The following is a 21,760-nucleotide window of genomic DNA, read 5'->3' on the forward strand; positions in this document are numbered from 1 at the left end:
ATATATATATCATACGTATAGTGGTGGAAGTGATGGTAGTCTGCTACGGACCACCGTCCAGGACGTGTGTCTAGTGAGCTCCTGAACAACACTTTAACACTTTGGAATGTGGTGAACGCGGTTTACACCATAGATCAGCGACCTCAAAGAGGTGTGATGTAATATGAACGCATTACCCTCGCACTTACCGCTTCTTTTTATACATGCGTAGAGAAGCCTGTTTTTGAACGAAAATGCTCCGTGGATGGGTGGCGTACATGCTCGCAGCATTTAGCTTTTTTTCTCTCGAATTTCATACTTCACCCACGGAAATTGCGCTTTTGGCTCAAATAAAGAAAGACCGTTTGATTTCGGCGCACCACATTCGTTTCTTCAGACTACTCTGGTGAGTCTATTCCGCAGAGCGGTAATCTTGCTGTATCGCTGCGACATTTGCCCCGCCTTAAGTCCTCTGTGGCGCGTAGTAACGTCACCACTGGACGGGAGGACCATTTGCGAATTCCAACAGGCGTCGGGTTGCGTATCGTCTGGCGCCATTAATATTTTACGCAGCGTGAGAAGAACGCATCCTTTCACTGGCTCGCCAGTCAGGGGTGGTAATGCCGCGGCTGGCACGATGCAATCTTCGTAACGCTTTCATTATTCTGAAGAAAGAAAAACAAGGTGAGTGGGATTGTCCGTCGTACTAGGACCTCTATCAGATAACTTCGGCCTGGCCGGATACGGGTTGTTCTCGTCGCGAAAGTTTTACATCATTTTATCATTGGCCGGCTGCATTTGCTGTTGACACCTTTGCTGCGTGCATTCGCTATGGCCTGTTGTTGCGGGCGAGTGGACCTCAGCGTGGTGTAGCAATTCTGAGGCCGTACCGTGGCCTTGAGCCCCCGTTGAGAACCACTCAGTTAATACAACAAATTCTATCTTGTAATGAAATTGCGATTGTTAGCCGCGCATTGTTGTCAGTAACATTTATCTTCTTATTACCCTCGCCCAGCACATCTAACACATTACCGTCGCAGATGTTGCAAAGTGCAGTGAACACAATTAACGGCCTTGCTCACGTGCTGTAGCACAGCTGCCGTTGTGAACTGCAGAATCCCGCTTGCAGGTGGCACTGCGGCTGCTTTGCTGTAGTTGCAGCCCAAAGCGCCAACGCACGAGCGCAGTCTAGAAAGAAAATAGGAAAGCGCGCACTTCCAACAACGGTTGGCCCATTGAGTGTTACGAAACGGCCTACTTCGGACCTCGTTGCCTGTAGGCCGGGTCAGTGCCGGGCCCCTTCCCTGACCATGCCCAGCAAAGCGCTGTCTTCGATCTCCACCAGTTCCGTGCGCGTGGAGCGTAAAGGCGGCCCGTCCAATTGAGCTCGGTCGCCGGGCCTGTTCTTGGCGTTCTTCCTTTTTTGCGTTCTCGCTTCTCGCCTGGATCGTGGTGCCGAGATTTCGGCAAGAGGGAGAATTGGTCACTCGCACCGTTTCTTGGTCACAGCGCGCTTGTCCGAAAAAAAAAGAAAAACGTGCCTGCGAACGAAATGCAAATAAGTTTGGAAGGGAGGAGACTCTATGTGGTAGAGCGCACTGAGGAGTCCGTCAAGATCCGTGCGGCTTGAAGCTGAACAGCGAAGTCCCTCGGTTCTCCTGACTCTTCGTCGCACTCGGAAGGTATTTTCACAAATGAGCCTCGGGTGCGCGTGAATAGGGTGCGTTATTTCGCAGCGATTAAGGCGGGTTTAACAACACTAACTCCATCCTATCTTCCGTTACTCCTGTGCGCACCAACACTAACTCCATCCTATCAAAGCGTTACTCCTGTGCGTGAGAAGGTGAGGACAATATTTGAAAGGGCAGTGCTCCCTAGGTGTTTTGTGAATAAAGAAGTGCGGGATGACGCATCTACGAACAACAAAAACAACAACGACGACGACGACGACGACGACGACGACGACGACGACGACGACGACGACGACAACAACAACAACAACAACAACAACAACAACAACAACAACAACAACAACAACAACAACAGGGGAAGAGCTTCCTGGCACCAGAAATGGAGTTGATGGAGTAACCTTTTAGTACTCTTTCCGCCCTGCTTCTCTCCATCTTACGCTGACGCGATCATCGGAAATTTTTCTTTCTACGTTTGCAAATAACCCTGAGGCGTATGAATGAATAGAGGTTGTTTACGAGATAATTTCGACAGGTAAGTTAATTCAGATTTGAATGAGTCTCGCATTCTGTCTCTACGCTAATCGTTTGTTGCTCGCGATCATCATGGTTCGGATGTTGGGTGCTTCTACAAAGTCTTTGATCCTTGGCAAAAACGGCGAAGCAAAAAGTTTTACTACACGCAAATAAACCCTTGCGCTCCGGCCGGGGTGAGTAGCCAGTGCCGGAGCAATCGGCGGCAGCCATCTTTTATTCCTTTCGGAACGGGGCAACCTGCAGCTATTCAGAAAAAAATTCAGCTTTGTCCGACATAATAATGCATCTTTAACGCGTACGCGTCACTTTGACGCGGCAAGTTTTTGCGGTTTTGTACGTCGCGTAAGAGGCTGGTGAAGTGGATGCCGCCCGAAAACTTTTGACCACGAGCCGAGGGCTAATGGCAGAAAGGCGTCGAATCAGAAATAACTATTTTGGTTTGTTCCTTAAAATTATGCATAATCAGTGTGTACACGTCATATAAAATGGGGAGGTATCGCGGTTTTCGTGACATCGCGTGACAGACAGGTGAAGAGGCGGTGGTCCAAAGAAGTGTTTGACCAATCGCGGTGGGCTGATTGCAGAATCGGAATGGAAAAGTTTGGAATAGTTTTACGTTATAGAGCCCTTGTTTTATTATATTGTATTCAGGAGATGATGTCGCCTTTAATTGGCATAAGGACATAAGGATTTAAAAAAGAAAAATAAATCATAACAAAAAAGTGAAATCATAACAACACAAATTGCGGTAACATTAGTACATTAATGTCACACTATAACTGAAAGACAACTCCAAATGATAAAAACACAAAGTCCAGTCACGTAAGTAGACTAATGCCACACTAAAACTGAAGGTCAACTCAGGAACACCACAACACAAAGTCCACTAACAGATGTGCACTAAGGTAGACAGAAGTCCGGTCACTTAGCTAGACTAAAATAAGGGAACATAAGAAATCATGGGTTAATTTCTTATGAAGTTACAAAAAAAAACCAGGCATTGGATTGGCCAAAGTCGCTTAAAAGAAAAACATAGAATGCACTTTCACATTTCAATGCTCAACTCAATGCTTTTCGAGAATATTGCTCGCTTCTAGAAATCTTTGAAGGGCCAGTAACGCTCGTCCTTGCAATGAGTATGTTGGCCAAGGACCTAAGATCTCTCTGAGGCTGAAGGGCCTGCGATCTAATGCCACTAAATCAAGTGCTAGGCGTTGTCTGTGTGTGTCCTGTCACGGACATTCTAGCAGAAGATGCTGTACATCTTCATCAGCGTGGCCACAAATGCATTCCGTACTATCATCTCTTGAAATTTTAGGTAGAATGGTTTTGTGTACGTAGTATTGAGCCGAGACGGTTGTTGTTGTAATATTTAAAATATGGCAACCCGCCGCAGTTGCTTAGTGGCTATGGTGTTGGGCTACTAAGCACGAGGTCCGGGATCGAATCCCGGCCACGGCAGCCGCATTTCGATGGGGGCGAAATGCGAAAAACACCGATGTACTTAGATTTAAGTGCAGGTTAAAGAACCCCAGGTGGTCAAAATTTCCGGAGTCCCCCACTACAGCATGCCTCATAATCGCATCGTGGTTTTGGCCCGTAAAACGCCCAAATTTCATTTTTTTTTAAATATGGCCGGCACCCACTAGGCCATGATTTGCAATGGCAACTTCCCTGCCTTTCTTATTCTTTCTCCCTCTCTCTCTCTCGAAGCGGGCTGCTCGCCAGCATTCAGTGCCTTTTTAATGTTATTGGGTGCTGCATCCTTCTCTTTTTTCTTTTTTGTCTCGGCCCTTTAAGTTTCTTCATTGAGAAGGCGAGCACTGTGTTCTGCCAGTGGCCACGTTCGTGGGCACATCGCTAATTTTGCGGGCTTCTTCTCTGTTCAGAAGCAACACGGGCGAGAATTCTGATCACACGCTGTTCGTGTAACGCCGTCCGAAGAACAGAGGGTCTTGTGCGAGCAGCGCCCATGCAAAGAAAACAACGGGCGGGCGATGGCGTTGGCAGCACGCCGATGTGCTTACCGATCCGCCCACTAATACCGCTCGAAGGACGCTCCCTTGTGAATGGCAAGTGCTCGTGTCCTCACTCACATGCACGTCCATGTGCGGAAACTAATTAGGTTGAGTGGGTCCCCGCCGAAGGAGAAGCCCATTACGCAGGCACTGCGTAAACACACGCCGGAGAGTCGCCGCCGCGGGGACAGAGCAAATATTGAGGGAAACAGAAGAAGTGCTGCCGTCTCACATATGAAATCTCTCGCTGTTTTTGGTGTGAGCCGTTTGTGTTGTCCGAGTGGCTTCGTGCCGGTTTGACGGGGCGTAGAGAAAGAAGGCAAAAGTGAAAACAAGACACTTGCTCTTTTTCATTAGCCGGAGAGAAATATTGGTTTAGGAAAAATGAAAAGTGGAAGACAAGAATAGCGTTTTGTGTCTCACCATAACGTCACCGCAGCAACTACCTTATCCTTTGTTTTCCCACTCTGGGCTACGCGTCCGGTGTAACAGTCGCTGGAGACGTTATTGACAGGCGGTCCAAATAAGTGCGAAACACGCGGAGCGTGTGTGTCTTATTGTCTTGTGTGATAATGAGGAATGTCGCGTTCACAGTGAAGTCCTTCAGATTTAGGTATGTAGAGGAGTTTGTGTTTGATGCCCTGACTAACTTGTAGCTTTGTCGTGTTAAGATGGATGTGCTGTATGCAGTGAGACCAACGAGAGCACGCCGGATTGCAATTATTTTTACCTAAATATAAACCATTTCAAGACATTGAAGTAGTCACTTGTGCTCTTTATCATTAAATTCTAGTTACCTACAATCGCATGAAAAGGAAATGTGTGGTTTTGTTTGACATGTTAAGTGCCTTGAGTTAGCGCACACTGTTTTGTGCTACCTAAGGGTATCAGTGCGTCTACAGCGGCAACGATTGTCATACCTCAAGATCACCCAATATCAACGTATTAGGCAACCGGCGCTCTCAGGGCGCATATTCGGCACGTTGCCCGACAACCTTCTCACCATCTTGCCGCTCTACCGGCAGAAATTATTATCATTATTTGTTTTGAACACATATACACATATACACAGTTAACAGGAAAGGGAAAGCGAGGAGCAGGCTCGCAACCGGCAGAAAGGCCACACGCAACTTTCAGCCGTGTAACTGTCGCCGATCGTGCCTCAGTGCCATTGAACTACGGGCCTCCAGCAAGATCATCATCACCTTTATGGTGCCTGCACAGACCTGAAGTACGCCTCACCATCCCAGGAATCATGAAAGAGGCCAACGTGCCGTCGTTCGCCCTGAAGCAAGCCACATTACAACTTTTACATGAGGTACACAGTGGCCGCGTACACGTTTACATCGATGGCTCAGTCACATCTGCATATTCAGCTGCCGCTGTGGTGATACCAACAAGATCCGTCAAAATACAGCCAGAAACGTCACATGTATCATCAACGACAGCTTGTGAACTGATAGCCCTGTGTGCGGGTTTTCATTTCATTCAGGAGGAACCACCCCATGCATGGTCAGTCTTCTGTGATTCCAAGGCAGCCCTACAGAGTGTACTCTCAGCACTGCGCCATGGATCACATGAGCAGCTCGTCGCAGAGATCAGAGAAGTCCACCATCGCATAGTTGATGAAGGACACGATATAACATAACAGCGGTTGCCTAGTCACAGTGGAAAACATGCCAATGATCGAGCAGACGCAGCAACCCGATCTGCCTATGACAGCGACAACTGCGTTGCTATTCCTCTTTCGAGAGCCGACACAGCGAAAAAACTTTCCGCACTTGCGCGTGACCTGACATTAGCTCAGTGGACATTATCTGAGTTCATAAATGCACGCCTTCATACCCTGGACCCTAATTTACAGCTCCGTATTCCGCCGGAGCTTCCACGACGTGACGGCACACTTCTAGTCCGTCTATAGCTTGGAGTAGCATATTCGAATGCGTACTCTTTTCTTATCAGAATGACCAACAGCCCACTTTATGACTTCTGCGGGTGCAATGAAACGATCGAGCACCTCCTTTGTCAGTGCCCTCGTTTCAACCCCCAAGGAGCAGTCCTCTCAGCCACCCTAGACAAACTGGACAAGCACCCAAATGACAGAGAACAAGATCCTTGGAAACTGGCCTACGCGAACATCAGCGCGATCCGCTATGAAAACGCTGCTGCGGTACTTGAAAGACACGGGACTTTTTGACAGATTGTGACTGTACACTGTATGACGTAGGATTGTACGGTGACACTGTGTAAAACTAGGAACGTCTTTGCGGGCTGCGTGACAGTGCCCACAGAAACATTTCGTGTGTACGTGCGTGTAATTGCGTGTGTAGGCTTTTTCTTCTTTTTAAAAATCCTTCTCTCTCTCACCTATCGCATTCCCTTGCCTCTCCCCCAGTACAGGGTAGCCAACCGGAGATAATCTCTGGTTAACCTTCCTGTCTTTCATTTGCCTTTCTCTCTCTCCCTCTCTAAGGGTATCAAGCAAACATTTCGGTAGGAAAGCACTAGTGCAGGTTCAGAGTTTCGTCGACTCGCGAAGTGACTGATTGGTTGATTAACGCCTTTTAGTTCTTTTTGACTAGTGATTCTTCGCTGGGCGCTCGTCACCTTCATGTTTGCGAAGTCCAAATCCGTCTGAGCAGTTCTTTAAATGTCACTCTCACGGCTTGTCACCCGTTCGCTGTCGGCGCGAAGTCGTCGATGGGGTATACAAGCCGGTTAGTCATTCCGTACTCAAGCGAACACAGCGAAGCAGTCAGAGTCGGATAGACTGACGACGATAGACAAATTTAAGACACTTAATATAGATCAGTGGTGAAGACAACAGAAAGACAATGAACAGTTAACAGTGGATATAGAAATTAACCCTACACAAAACACACTGAACGGTGGTCAACTAAACAGAGTTCAAAAGAAAACAAATGATGGCATACGCATGGCCGGGCAGCAGCAGCAAGTCCATAAAGCGTGGAGTCGACGGCAGAGCTTTCCCAAATAGCGCTGGCAAGCCGACCTCGCTGCGGTGGATGCGATTGCTGGGCTGGGTTTCCCGGGAGTTCAGGCCTGACGTCTTCCCTCGAGCAGGTCGAGCTAACTTGAGGAGAACTACCGTGAGCTTCGCTGCAGACGTTGGTTTGTCGCCTCTTACGTGAACTAGTAACTCGCACTTCAGACGCGGCTAGGCGGCCCAGGCGATACTGGACGGCACTAGCTCATTGACGCTTCTCAGCAGATTGTAGGCTCAGCTTCTAGACTGCTGAGCTCGGTCTAAAACCTGCGTTTAAATAACTTCCCCTTTCCTTAGTTCGCTGTGCTGGGGAATGGCAGATATTGTTGACGATCCAATCAAGTTCACCCAGATGTATCCAGGCTGCTTCCAAGGTCTTGGCCGCGCCCCTTTTAATTAGGGGCGAGGGAACGGGTGATTCCCCCCTTCTGTTAAAGGTCGCGCGCTTGTATCGCACCACACACGCACGCCCTTGAGTCCGTGGCGGACTTCTATTGTCCGTTCACAAACACATGAAAAACGACGGCAGCCGGCCATACGGCACTGCCGGCTCACATACACTTTCAGCAATTCATGGACACAGAATAGCACAGAGACACCACATATTTCGGAGTATTCGCACCCCTGCCGTCTTAGCAAGCTTCTCAATGCGCGCGCGGGGCAGAGGATACGCTGGGGTTCCTACAAAAAGCCGTCGGGGTGTCACGGTCACGCCAAAAAAAAAAAAAAAAAAACTCTAGACCTGTTTGCGACTTTTTTCGGCTGCTTGCCCGAGTGGCCGGCAATAACCGTCCTGCTCGTCGGTTCCTATTCCTGCGACCTTTTGGCGCCCGTTGAACGGTGCTTCGCCGAATCGAATAATGCCGCACCGGGACAGTCAGTGGCTAAATAGTCGCAGCCAGGGAGTCGCAGGTTCCGTCTGAAAAACTGTCCAGCCAATGACATCAGCCGGTGATAATTCAAATTGATACTTTAGTGACACTGACAGCAACAGTGTAAATTATTCTACGACTTGTGTGTCACCCACGCTTACTGTAGTTCCACAGGATAAGGGTGAACATTGGCAAACGTTTTTTTAATACACAATATGTACAAAATTGCGCCTTTATGTGGCACCAGCTCCTTCTTTTCTTATAGAACAAGTGTATACTAAATGTGAAATATCAAGCAAGCACTTGAGAAAAGAAAGGTAACAAGGAAAGAATCCGACAGTCAGGGGACGTAAATGCGCTGAAACGGTTCACCACAGGAATCACATCAAAAATGAATATGAACACAAAGTAATCTGACATAAATGTAGAAGAGACAACTCACAACAGATTAGAACAGCAAAGTCGGCTCATATGCAGTTAATACAAATCACAACAGATGTCGTATAAGACACCCCAGAATGGACAGTCAGCTGTCGTACACTAAATACAGAAAAAGACTAGGTAATCGTTGTTGATTGCAGGTATTTCGACTACAGCTTCTTCGGTCGGGTCAGTCGTGAGACATACAGAACACGAAAGTTGTGTGCAGCAACTTAGTCACTTCCAGTCTACTGTGGCAGACGAGAAAGTCGTAAACACGATGAAGTTGTCCACAGCATTGAAGCGCAAGCGAAATCTCAACTCCGGCAAACATGATTTGATAAAGAGTCATCACAGATCTCAGAGATGCTGTTCTTCATGCGGTTGCTATGTAGAATTTCGTTTTCCTTTTTGTCACTGCACAAATGGAAGCGAGTGCTTTATTTAGTTTCTCGGTCGTATGCGAATAGGCCATTAACTGCAGCTGCGGAGTGCCCATGACGTGTATTATATTTGGGAGCAGGAAACTTACGCAATGAAATGTGGTTGTGCGTCAAACACACGTTGACGCTTTCGCGTTTCCTTGCTCTTCCGCGACAGGTGACGCGCCACTACCAGTGCGCAACATGTGTTCTGTGTTCGTGTTAAGAGATTCTTGCTTTTGCGTTACTCAGAAGTAAATGTTGCTCTGAATTGGACGTTGGAAGGCGCAGTTTGACATCTTGCAAGCTGTTAGCCAAAAAGATCCAAAATGCGTCTTCGCCATTTGATTAGTGCACGCGCACGACGGGGGCACTAGGCGTCGAATTGAATCTTGCTACAAGCTTGACCAACGCGAAAGTAAAACGCATTCTGTATGCGCCGTATAGAGGGATGTTCCTTTCATATGCTTGCAGTCTCCGACGGTAATAGAACTAATGTAACATTTATTTATATTGTCTAAAGGCTTGTGCACAAACTATGCCGCCTATTTATACGTTCTCTTTCCTCTGCGTGTAAACTATCCAGCAACATCTTAAGAGTTGTCTATCAAAAGCGCGAAGCACATAGAACCGCCGCCTATATGCCGTGACAGGCTATAAATGCCTATATGAATTGCCTATACGGGATTTGTAGACCTCAAACAGACATGTCAATGGACTTTCTATAAGCGGGTGAAATAAGTTTTCGTAAGAACTTTGGATCTGGCAGCGTGATGTGACGCTCAACTTACTTCTCTTATTGTACTGGGGATGTAGTTGACGGCTTCAATAACGGCGTAATAATTATATGCTAAAATATTACGATGCGAATTCATTACGTAGAGATCTGGGTGAATAGACGGACGCATATGAAAGAAAAGGGGAACACTTATTAATTTGCGTTCTGGTTTCCTTTTACGTCTTCTAAACGCCAAGAACATCCGTACCTTGCCAACATGAGGTCATGGTCATGTGATGTCTTTTAGCGGAGGTTATTTCCTTTTCAAATTGCGCTGAAATCAGTGCCAATGTCTGAAATTCTCTGCCTGCATTTCGGAAGTTCTCTCAATGTAATCAAGCGTCCTGCATTTTTTTACTTGCATGTATAGTCAATGAGAAATAATATTCAAAATATCAATGATTGCGTAATTGGCCGTTCTACGCTAAGCATATAGGTACAAATGCCGCCCCCCCCCCCCCCCCCCTAAAAAATGAAATATAAACACGATTTCATATTCGAGTGGACAAATACCAGTTCCCGCGTGACTTCAAATGACCTCCAGACCGGCGAAGTAGTCGGTGGTGGAGTTCTTGAGATGTCGGCACGTTTACAGTATCGTCACGTCGCACATAGCACCACGTGCTCTAAGAATGAACGAAATACCGAAGTCTTGTATACGCAGTCGTGACCTAAATGACTGCATATGCTAGTGCTTCTGAAGGAACAGCGTAGCTCAATTTTTTTAGCTCATCTGCAGGATCAACTTGAAAAAGAGGGTACCAGCGAAACACAAAGGACGCGCACACAAGGAAAAGGCATTAGACACGGACGGACGCTGGACTTTCGACAGCACTTTATTGGAATTCACATTGCCGTACATAACCTCCGACGCATATCTTCCGCAGGCGCAGCCTTGAGCACTCGGAAAACAGTGCAGGTTCGTGTGGTCGAATCGGCGCTACAGCGCATCGAGTGCCGCTCCATTCGGAGACGTCGGGCTATCGGAGCCCCGTCTGTCTAGTCAGCGTCGCCCACTTCCCGCCGAGCCCATTTTTTGAGAGCCGCCGGCGCCGCGCCGTTCTGGCTCGAAGGACTTTGAATGACGTTCCATTTCCTGAGTCGACGGGCACCCAGAGGCCCCTCTCATCCGGGGTGGTCCGTGCGCTGACATCAATGCCGACGGGGGTGTCGCGATCGGAACTGAGGTTGCCGCATGCTCGTCTTCTCTCTACAGCGCTCGGATGCTTCGGATTCGCCGGACCCTTCCAGCCGATGCGTTGCTGCTTCCGTTGTTCTTGGTGTGCCAATCTGACTTCTTCTTTTGAGGACATTTTTTTTCATCCCCCTCTCATGTCAGTCCTTGGGCTTACGAGGACTTCTGCGCGATAGCTGTTGGAAATGTTACGCAAGCGAGTGCAGGCTGTGAATACAATAGAATGAACTGCACTTACGCAAGAGAACTGTTGGACCACATCCACACACGTGACGCTTGTTTCTTTCGTCTCTTTGCGCGGTGCGTACTCTTCATAATCCACACAGCGCTGTCGTACAGCGAACGATTGTTTTGTAAGAGAGCGCAGCAGAATATGATCGCGCATACGCATGCGTTCCTCCATCGGTCGAGCTTGAAAAAACCGATTTGCTTTTGCTCATCTTTCCTGTTCTTGTTCTTCTTTCGATCTTTTCAGGTTGTCTCTGTGCTACAAATAACTTCTTTGTAGAGAAGGAAATAAACGAGTGATGCTCTATAGCGCACCCCAGTTGCTCACGCACATAAGCAGAGAAGAGACGTCAAGTGAAATTTCCTTTGTCGTGTTGTAATCTTTATTAGCTTCAGTGCACATTTGTCACCTCTTTATGTATTTTAATGTTATTTTTTTGCTGTAAAATACAGAGAGGAATGAAGTAGTCGAGGGCCTTTCTACTTCAATATCTCTACAGCAGTCCATGTAAACAGAACAGAAGTGAAAAAAGAGAAGACGGAATCATGCCGTTCAATTGCTTTCCGAGGCTGTGGTTGAGCAAGCGGGCTATACATCTCTAAATTCGCACGAACAAAAAGGAGCTGACATGACTTTCTACCTTCACGGTGCCAAAGGATTCGGTGCTTGATTCACTGTAAGAGAGATGTACGATAGTGTTTGCATATTTCTTACGCAACCAGAGCTTCTAGAACCAGTGGACAGAATTGTCTTTACCGCATATCCGCGCTTTTTCTTCTCTATGTGTTATAAAAGTTTGGTTTCATATAAAAAGCACATGTTCTCACAGTTCACTTTATTTAGGTGCGTAACAGCGGCTATTTCGCGTGTGATACCATTATATAGGCGTATTTGTTTATCCCCTGTTCTTAATTTTTATTTGCTACTACATGTGTGAATAGTGGCTTGCGATAGCATGTGATCTCTGTTGTGGCTATTTGTTTCAACGTACTGCTTTTTTTCCAGCAATAGTGAAATGGTGTAGCCAGAAACATGCTGCTTTAAACTTTTCTCCATATAGAAATCTCATTTATCTCCACGTACACACCCGATACATTGCCTTTATTTGAGGTAATTAGTGATTGAGTAAGAGATATTGACATGCACCCGCCGTGGTTACTTAGTGGCTATGGTTTTGGACTGCTGAGCACGAGGTCGCGGGACCGAATCCCAACAACGGCGGCCATATTTCGATGGAGGCGAAATACGAAAACACCCGTGTACTTAGATTAAGGTGCACGTTGAAGGACCCCAGGTGGTCCAAATTTCCGGAGTCTCCCGCTACGGCGTGCCTCATAATCAGATCGTGGTGTTGGCACGTAAAACCCCATAATTTATACCTACAAGAAAGCATCAGGTCAAGTCGTCACAATACTTCACAAAAAGTCACACCGATAGAGGGCTACACCACCATGAGTCGCAGAACGCGCAATTCTGTCATGGAAGGTTAAACTGATCAAGAAATCTTGATTGCTGTGGAGATAGGCACAAAGATGACGCGCTAATTCACGAGCTGCCAGCCCGTGCTATGAGATCAGCTTCAATGATCTGCCGCGAAAGTTGTGATCCGTGCTTTTTTAGCACTTCATGCCGATAAAAATTCGGTTTGCATCCACAGTCGCGACAGTGAATTGCTAAGTGTCCCTGTATAGCCCGGTGCACATTGTAATCATGTTCCTTTAGCCTTTCATTAAGGCAGCGACCAGTTTGACCTATATATCTCCCCCGCATGATAGTGGAATTGAATAAACAACTCCAACAACGCAAGACTGAAAACGCTTCGTGTGCATAGTCGACCAGACAGTATTGCGCGGATGGAACGCATTTATGACAGTACAGAGCCTGCGTAGCGTAACCGGCGCTGAAAACACTACTTCCACGTTACCCTTGCGGCCAATCTTTTTTACTCTGTGAGAGACGTTATGCAAGACGTTACGCCGGCTGGGCTTGTTTCTTCCTTTGTATGTTGCGATGTACCAGTTCTAGAATGCAATACCAACTCGCCCAATCCTCAACCCTAGTGAACCCCATAAAGAAATTTTTTTTTTTGGCGTGCGTGAATTGGTTATATTTTTTTGTGGTGGCCGGTTTTCTCCAACTAACCACAGTCACAGAGCTATCGCTTGTTGCAAGACACGCTGCATGCATCAGAGCTTTCCATGAATGCTGTCGTCGATTACAGAGCGATATAGAATCTGCTTGCGCGTGTTGAATCGTGGTGCGCATTCTGGCACGCAAGCGCGAGCACCAGCGATTACGCCGGGATGCACAACGAGCCGCGCACAAATAGCCGGCGCACTTGACGCATAAATCAGGTGTAGACGGCCAACTATTGCGCTGTTCTTGAGTGCCAGTTGTTCTTTGGGTGCCACTTGTTTTCCTGGGCACACGTTCGCCCAGCAAACAGTTAGATTCGGGACTCTCAGTTTTGACGCTGCCTTGTACTTACCGCCATCACTAGCGGTGACAATATTGTGTTAACTGTGTTGAAGTATAAACGTCTTTACATTTTTATTTTATCAATGAACTCACTCACGTAGACTTCTATAAAAAACTGTATGTTTGCAAACTTCGAGCCTCATTGCAAGAAGTGTGCGCTCATGTAAAAGGTGAGGCGATATCACCGCCCTTCATTCACGCCACTCCGTTCCATGCAGTCGTGTTATTACAGTGTCTTCGCAAAGACACTGGTTCTTATATTTAACGCAGTACAGGATTGTGCCATGGACAGAAATGTAACACGACCTCATCTAGCAACCGTTGATCCTGCTATATCGGTATTAGAAGCAGAAGCGTGTCAAAGCATTTCTGTTTTACGCTGTCAAGAAAATAAATATTGTTTTTACATATGTAGAAGCCATGTATTCTTCTGTATATACTTATCACGTAATTATCCACATTGTTTTCATGAATAAACTGATTCTGATTGTGATCCGGCTGTAATCTCTGTCTTCTCCTATCAGCTTTGTCTTTATGCATTACCCTATACATATCGTTTTCCATTCAGAGGTTTGTTCTGCTATTTCTTTTATTCATGGTTGTTCATTTTTGAAAAGTTCTGTCGGCTTCCTTCAGCCTAGGATAGCCAAGCAGAGCCAGGCCAAGTAAATCCTCCCGGCTTTCTTTACTGGACTCCCTTTGGGTAGCATAGCGTTGCTTCGTTGAGGTCTTATGATGGGGTGACATAACGCAACACGACCTTCTTGCGCTGTGATTCGGCTCCGCCTGACGAAACTACTCTCGGCATTTGCTGAAATATGGGGCCGCTCACAGCCGGCTTTCTCGAAGTGGTGCCACTGCGCCACGCCCACGATATATACATATGTGGTTGCGTGCACGTGATCGGGAAGCACGCCCGAGAGAATGCCGTGCTATACGTAGGTCGCACAAGAGCTCGCAAAGGCTGATTCGGTTTTCTGGATGCAAAACGCGGCAGTTTAGCCATAGCGACCTCAGGAAAGAGCACACTAGTGTTGCGTTGCCCACTGCAGCGCCAGAATCGTTACCAGGCATCGCACGTTCTAGCGGGGCCTAAAGGCGTCCTCCACGTAAAGGTCGCTGCGACGGCGGGCGCGCGAACCGGCGGACGCGCATACTGTGGACGTGCCCAGGAGCTCAGATGGACGCAATGCGATGCGGCAGCGACGTAAACGTTGAAAAGGTTGAACTGAACGTGCAGCCGGTAGGCAAACAATCCAAGAATGCACGCGCATGCTGTGCGCAGACATGGGCACAATTCACGCTTGCCGTGCTTCTTTTGACGGTTGGCGCATTACTGGTTTAAATTATGCCAACGCTGTAGCTATAGGGAATGGAATGGGCACGTCAGCGCATTGTGCGCAACTTTCTTTATTTCGTGCTACTTCTACGGTTTAGTGCTGTTGGCAGGTGCGATTTTTTTTTTCGACGCCAGTGTTGACGCCCACGAAGCTGCTTTGACCCTCGTATAGCCATTTTCTGTCTTTGTTGAGAGTTGCTGAGTTCGGAAGCCGGAAATTATTTTTAGTTATTTGGATATAATGTGTGGGTGCCAAGACGATCCGCATATTAAAGTACCTTCTTTTTGTTGTTGTTGTTTCATATTTAGTGCGCATTCCACGTTTTCCCCATTACGTTTCTTCTAATGTTCGAAAAGTTAAGAGACGTCGCTGGGAACGCTTAAGTGCTCAAAGACGGAAGCCTTTGTTCACTAGACCAAAAGAAGGAAAAGGCATTCTAAAGTACGCCGTCAGACAGGTGCGAAAAACACGACTCGAGACGGATGTACAGAGAATGGATCCTGTTTGTCGATCGATCAGGGCGTCTGGGAATGCTGGCATTGTCAACAGCAACAGCTCAAATCTGCGTTTTGCATGCAGCAGCAACTGTAGCGCCCATTCTACGCCTTGCCTCGTCTCTTGCGGCCCGCTAAATTTGCATATATGGTGTAAACAGCGGATGTTAGAAGAGGCGCGCAGTTATAGCCTAAAGCAACGTCACGTTCAGTCACATAAGCAGAAAAAAAAAGACGGAACAGCTTTGTCAAAAATGAGAAACACTCGCACCCATAGCTGGTGCAACTCTAGAGAACCGTCGTTTTTGTTTTGTTCTGCTTTCTTCACCCATTTTTCATTTCATACCCCGAGATACGATGTTAACACGTTCCGAAGCGTCATAGCTCTGCCCTTTGCTTCATCTTCAGCTTCTTGCTCGCCGCTCTAAGCTTCTGCTCCCTCCTCTTTTATTTTGCTGTTTAGGTAAGATATTTTCACCCGGTCCGATAAAAATGAAACCGCTTAGTTTTTATTCATCATTTTTACATCAAGTATCTTGAGTACAACAATCGTGTGATTTGAAGAGATGTTGCCGCCAATTTTTATGTCTCAGACGTGTTTCTTATATACTCGTTGAATGATCGGGCGTGGTGGCGTCTTCCAATGATTAGGACCAGAAAGGAAAAAAGTCAATATTTTCTCCATGGTTAAGAGATTGCCATTCTGATTAGACAGCCGCTTGGGTGCTCTTACAGTTTGTTTTATTACGCATTTGGAAGCAGGTCACGCGACATCTTATAGCTACGCAGCAGTCAGCATCGCATGGCAATAAACATAGCGAAGTTTTCCTTGTACAAATATTGTTGTATAAGCTATTTAAACGCAACGGAGCGAAAACGTTATGTTGCTCCCTCCCCAGCACTTGTGTATACGATGCCTTAACGGGCCTTTAGGGTGGCTAAAAAAGAGTAATTCCGGCAGCTGAGCACAGTCATAAGACAGGAGCACGGAACGTCGTTGTGCTCGAACGATCTTACCTCTATACTGATAATATTTTCTCATTATTACCGTCATAAAAAAGTAAGAGGCCGCTTTAGCGAGAATCTTCGGGATTTAAAACCGATTAGAACACAAAAAAGTTAGTTAAACAAACAAGGAAACAAGAAAAGGTCAATGCAGAAACAAAAGTCAGTAGAAAATTAATAAGAAGAAATACAAGGAGGAGGAGAAATAGCTCAAGCTGGCACCATTGAGCTTAGAGATGCACACATTTTTATAAAAAGCTACAACAAAAGGCCGTGATAGGATGTGTTTACGCGACTGGCCCAAGCAAGAGGAGCTTCAAGTTTCAGTGTAGCCTATGCGTGCTACGGCGCTGAACGGGAGAACAAGAACGAACAAAATCGAGCGGCTTGCTGTGCTCAGGCAGATGATCAAAGGTTTTTAATTCAGTATTTCTGGAAGCGGCCGAAGTGTTGCACGAATATTTAACGGCTTTGCAAAACTCAGTCCAGGCCCCCGCGGCAAGGGCTTTCCGACGTCGCGTCCGATAAGGGGCCCTCGGGCTGCATTGCGAGGGCTGACATCGAGGCTACGCCGAAATCGAATTACCGAGCGGTAATTGCATTTCGTACACTTCGGGCTCGAGTGAAAGGATCCCAGAAGCTATTTGTGTTTTCTTTTTTCTCGGAATATGCTGTCTTTTCAGCCAGCCAGAAAAAAATAGCGCGCAGTGTTGGTATCGCTGAACCATAAAGCAGAAGACACGTGGTGTACGACGCGGTACATCTGAGAGGACGAGCGACGTCTGCGCATACACTGCGAGATAGACCACACATTCTGACATTTGTGATATGCAGTCTTGCGTGCTTTACGCGTGTCGGCGTTTATCTGCAAACGCCTTGAAATGTCAAGTAGACTTTGGAAATAAAACGGTTCAAGGTCATGTGTTTTAGACAGCGTATGGAACGCATGTCCTCGTACACATGTTTTAATGCGCACAGTACTAATGCACTATCCATGGCTACAAGGCTGTTGCTCTTTTTGCCTTGTCACTGACGTCTTTTTCGCTTGTTTACCCGGTTTTTTGTTGTCAGCCGTTGTTTACTGCCATTCTAGCTTTTCATGACGTTTGTCAGTATACTGTTAAGCATTGCATAAATTTCAGGTGCGTCGTATTACGATGTTATTCTTCTGTGTAGCGCATCAGTAAGGCACTAATAAGTCGACTACCCAGCTATGCTCACAAGTATATACAGGGTGTCCCAACTAACTTTAGCCAGAGTTTAAAAATATGCAAATGCCAGGTAGCTGAACAAAACAATGTTGTTTGCCGTCGTTTGGAGATACTCAAACTATATTTTCATTTCGTTTAATTAGATTAGTCCTAATTAATTAGTCAAGTTCTCAAATATTAAAATTAGGCGAAAAGTGTCAATGAAGAAATTGCAGAGCGATATGAGAGACTCCCGATACAGCTTTCTGTTGCTCATAAGTGCTACATAAAAGTGTTCTTCCGAGCGTCAAAGAAGCCCGCGAATACATGTAATATTGCCGCACGACTGACCGCTCGAGGCAACTACAGAAGCCCCGCATACTATCGCTTTACATACATACATACATACATACATACATACATACATACATACATACATACATACATACATACATACATACATACACACACACACACACACATATATATATATATATATATATATATATATATATATATATATATATATATATATATATATATATATATATATATATATATATATACATGGTTAGAGCGTTCTCTAATGTGCAGACGTTTCTTGGAATTCCTGTCAGCATGAAACGCTTCGCCGAAAAACTCTGCTGTGATCGCAGTGGTCGGTATAAATAGTCTCAGTCTACACGTGCTTTTTTGAAAGAAACGGGGCTTATTGAATGTGCAAACTGATACGTTCCTTTTTTTTATCATTCCTTGTTTTCTTATCTTTTCCGCCCTTACCCCATCCCCCTGTGCAGAGTAACCAAAACCGGACACTTAATCTGGTCAACCTCTCTGCCTTTCACCTTTTGTTTTCTCTCCCTCCTCAGTGTACAGGGCAATCTGTAAGCGGTCATGATCAGTCTTATTACGCTGTAAGCACCTGTGTTATGTTAAGCAAATATTGGTCAAAAGAGTGGATGACGCCGGCTGACAACTAATTTACTATGCTGCGTCGTTAGGTGTCACGCTGGATAAGTTGGAGCCCGGTACTCAGCAATTATCACTAAAGAGTGTGAAGAAATGATAAAGTCATAGCTGTGGCCTCTTATACTGCATATTTTCCTAAAGGACGCGTAAAGGTGCAACAACAGACAAGCTGCTTGTTTCTAGATACAGGGGCTTAACTACGCATATAGCGTATATCAAGAAAGGCACAAGGCACACACTTTTCTTCGGTATTGACCGCTTCGTACAAAATATATTTTGGGAACCTGTTTCCAAGTATTATCCTCATATTTGGAAACAAGGCGCGCTAATCAAGTATGTTTTAAAAACTGCATCGGAAGGCAACGCAATTCTATGACGCTATCTATGCCTTGCAATTTGTCTCTATGCTCGTGTGCGGTTTTTCCCATGTTTCAATTCTTCGCGCTCTTTCGCTCAAAGCAGGTACAGCTTGCGTTCACTGTTTGTTTGTTAGATTTGAAAATGTTCTCCAGTACATCAGTCCCCCCCTTCATTTTTCTTTTTGTGTTGATAGAACAGTTCTTCTGGTTCTCATTTTATATAGCCCATTAAGAACATTTTTCTTTCTCATTTAACGCTGATCACACGTTTCCCGAAAAAAGAAAGCTTCTCTTCTCGCAACCATCTACGGTTCTCCTCCGGGCGCGTCTGCCCGCGCCGTTGTATCTTGAAAGCGATCTGCGACGGGGACGACGTCCGCCGCGGGCAGGGATGAGGCGTTCTACTCGGGGCCCGCCCGTCCCGCAGTGTCTCGAAGGCCACCGGCGACGTGTGCAGAGTCGGCCGCGCGCTGTGTTTTCGCGTAGTTCGCGTCGATGCGAGCGGCAGCCGAAGGTCAATTCGCTCGCTGCTGCTGCCCCGCTTACGCACTCCAGCGTTTTGACAGCAAGATTCTGCGGTCATCGAGTGAGATGTGTTCATGTTTGCTTGTCCGTGCCTGACACATTGCTTGTTAATTTAATTAGTATGCCTATGTTCAAAACATTATACGGCCGATAAAACTACTATCGTTACTTAATATAGCTGTCCACCAATTCGCTATCGCTATCGATGCTTCGCCTTTCAGGTGAAACTGTGACTTCTTTCTTTATTTATTTGTTTGCTTATTGAGACGTCAATATATGGAGATATTGACAAAGAAATATGTGCCGGCGAGCCCTTGTGACACAAATCTAGGAATATTTCATATTTATGTACTCAAAGGCGAAAGAAATACATCGTAAAATAACATAAACACAAATACTAACATCACGGAACGTCACAAGGCAGAGAAAAGAGATCGCGTATATCAGTGATTCAAGAAGAATAGGAAATATAACATACATTTTCATTCTGGCCGAGCAAACGCATTACATTAACTTCCTGTCCTAATAATAGTCGGCGACATCACTGACCTCCAAAAACAGTTTTAGAGCAACAAGCGCGCGTCATTGAAGAGCATATTCGTTGGCCGAGAGCTCAAGAGCTACTTTGTGCTCATCTTTCTTTTTCATATTATGTCTATTATGTTGTCTTTCTCTATGCTAAACTGAGAGCCGCTTGCCGTCAGTGCCTTAGTAGATTGGCACTGAGCGAATCATGGTGCAGAGTGGAAGTAGAGGATAACATGGCAGGCCGGAAGGAGTCGGTATTGACCGCGGCCGCGCAATATCTCGTCCAAGACTGGACGCGAATAGAAGGGATGTTCGTCGTGCGCTAATGCCCTGCCCGATCTCCGCTTTTCATAATCAATACCCATCCGCATGCACGCCAGGCTTCGTCTTGCTCGCTCGCCTAAGCTGCCGCGTGACGGGGCCACTCGGCTGCAGCTCCTCGTCGACGCAGTGGCTCCCCTTTCGAGCAGGCAGTGGGCGGCGGAACATTCGCTGGCATGATGGATCCGAAGGCCCTGCCGGAGCGATTTGTGTAAAGCGCGTGAACTGAACTTTCGTTGGAAGAACCAGTGCATTAAGTGGACGTGAATTAGATACAGAGCTAAATTGAAATTAGGATCTCCACAGATTCCTTGCACAGATATATTACACTACCTATCTGTCGCTCCCCTCTTTCGAAACACACAGTCTGTTGGTTATCTGTGTACAGTGTTGATTTTATCGCTGTACGAACCAATCTTGTGTTTTTACGATGTCTATACGAGGACGAATTGTGTGCAAGTATATTGTAGTGAGTCGGTGTGCCATTTGTTATTCTGTGGAACTTTTCCTATTATTTTATCTTCCCTGGAGGGATACTATATGAACTTGACGGAGGTGAGATTGACGCATGTTGTGCAATGCTTGCGACCAGTCGTGCACACGTCGCGCATTTTTTGTTCTTTTTTTTTCCTTCTTTCTTGCTTTGTTGTTGCTTCTTTCTCTTATGGTGGCTGATGCTTAAAAAACAAAGAAAGAGGAAAGGGATTAATTATTCCGCATGAAGAAACTGGCCACTGACGAACTTGATTTTCTCACCTGCAGTAAAATGTCTTTGACAAATGCAGTAAATGTCTTTGAAGTGTCTTTGACCTCCTCCAGCCTATTTCGTTATCCGTATTCACTTTTTTTAATGCTTGACCTCGGAACAGAATGCACCCGAACGCGACGCCGTCGAGGAAATATTCCGGAAGATTGAAGCACAGGAAAGGCAAGACAAGAATGCTCCATGCATAGTCTCTTCGAAAGTTGCTCAGTGAATGAGGAAGCGAGCTTCAGACCGCATCAGGTGATTCTACGAGACGAAATTTGTTGTGAACTTGACTTGCCGGTTAAAGGCCTTCAGCGCTTCAAAAGGCACTGTCTTTTTTTCTTTTCTTACTTGTTCGAGCATGTTCGCATTTCAAGTACCGCGAAAGTGAGAGTATCGATTATGATGCGCCGAAGTGCACCTTCTCTTTTGCAAACCTCGCTTACCGAATGCGACTACCGATGCAAACAGATATCCTGCGATATAGCAAGCACATGCTAGCGTGGAGGACGGACAGTTTTTTTCCTTCTATTTCTTTCATCCCAATCTTACGTTACCTTATCTCACTCATAATTTTCCTTATCTCTGTTACCTCTCTCGTTTCTTCACAACCTAGATAAAAATAAATTAATGATTATCGCCGTAGTGTAAGAACCTG

At 46.2% G+C, this 21,760-nt stretch overlaps 1 protein-coding gene across 5 annotated transcripts in view; it reads left to right on the forward strand.

Moving 5' to 3' along the window:
• Positions 1-21,760, forward strand: part of Dgk (diacyl glycerol kinase 1) — a 555,078-nt gene that overhangs the window by 96,054 nt on the left and 437,264 nt on the right. Inside the window, exon 1 of one of the 5 annotated variants that reach the window (XM_065442109.2) lies at positions 21,236-21,360. The exons of the other annotated variants lie outside the window; for them this stretch is intronic. The gene's annotated coding sequence lies outside the window, so the exon portion shown is untranslated. Of the gene's footprint in view, positions 1-21,235; positions 21,361-21,760 lie in introns of those variants that run through there. 5 annotated transcript variants of the gene reach the window in all.

This window comes from Dermacentor albipictus, chromosome 4, assembly GCF_038994185.2.
Source record: "Dermacentor albipictus isolate Rhodes 1998 colony chromosome 4, USDA_Dalb.pri_finalv2, whole genome shotgun sequence".
NCBI classification, from domain to species: Eukaryota; Metazoa; Arthropoda; class Arachnida; order Ixodida; family Ixodidae; genus Dermacentor; species Dermacentor albipictus.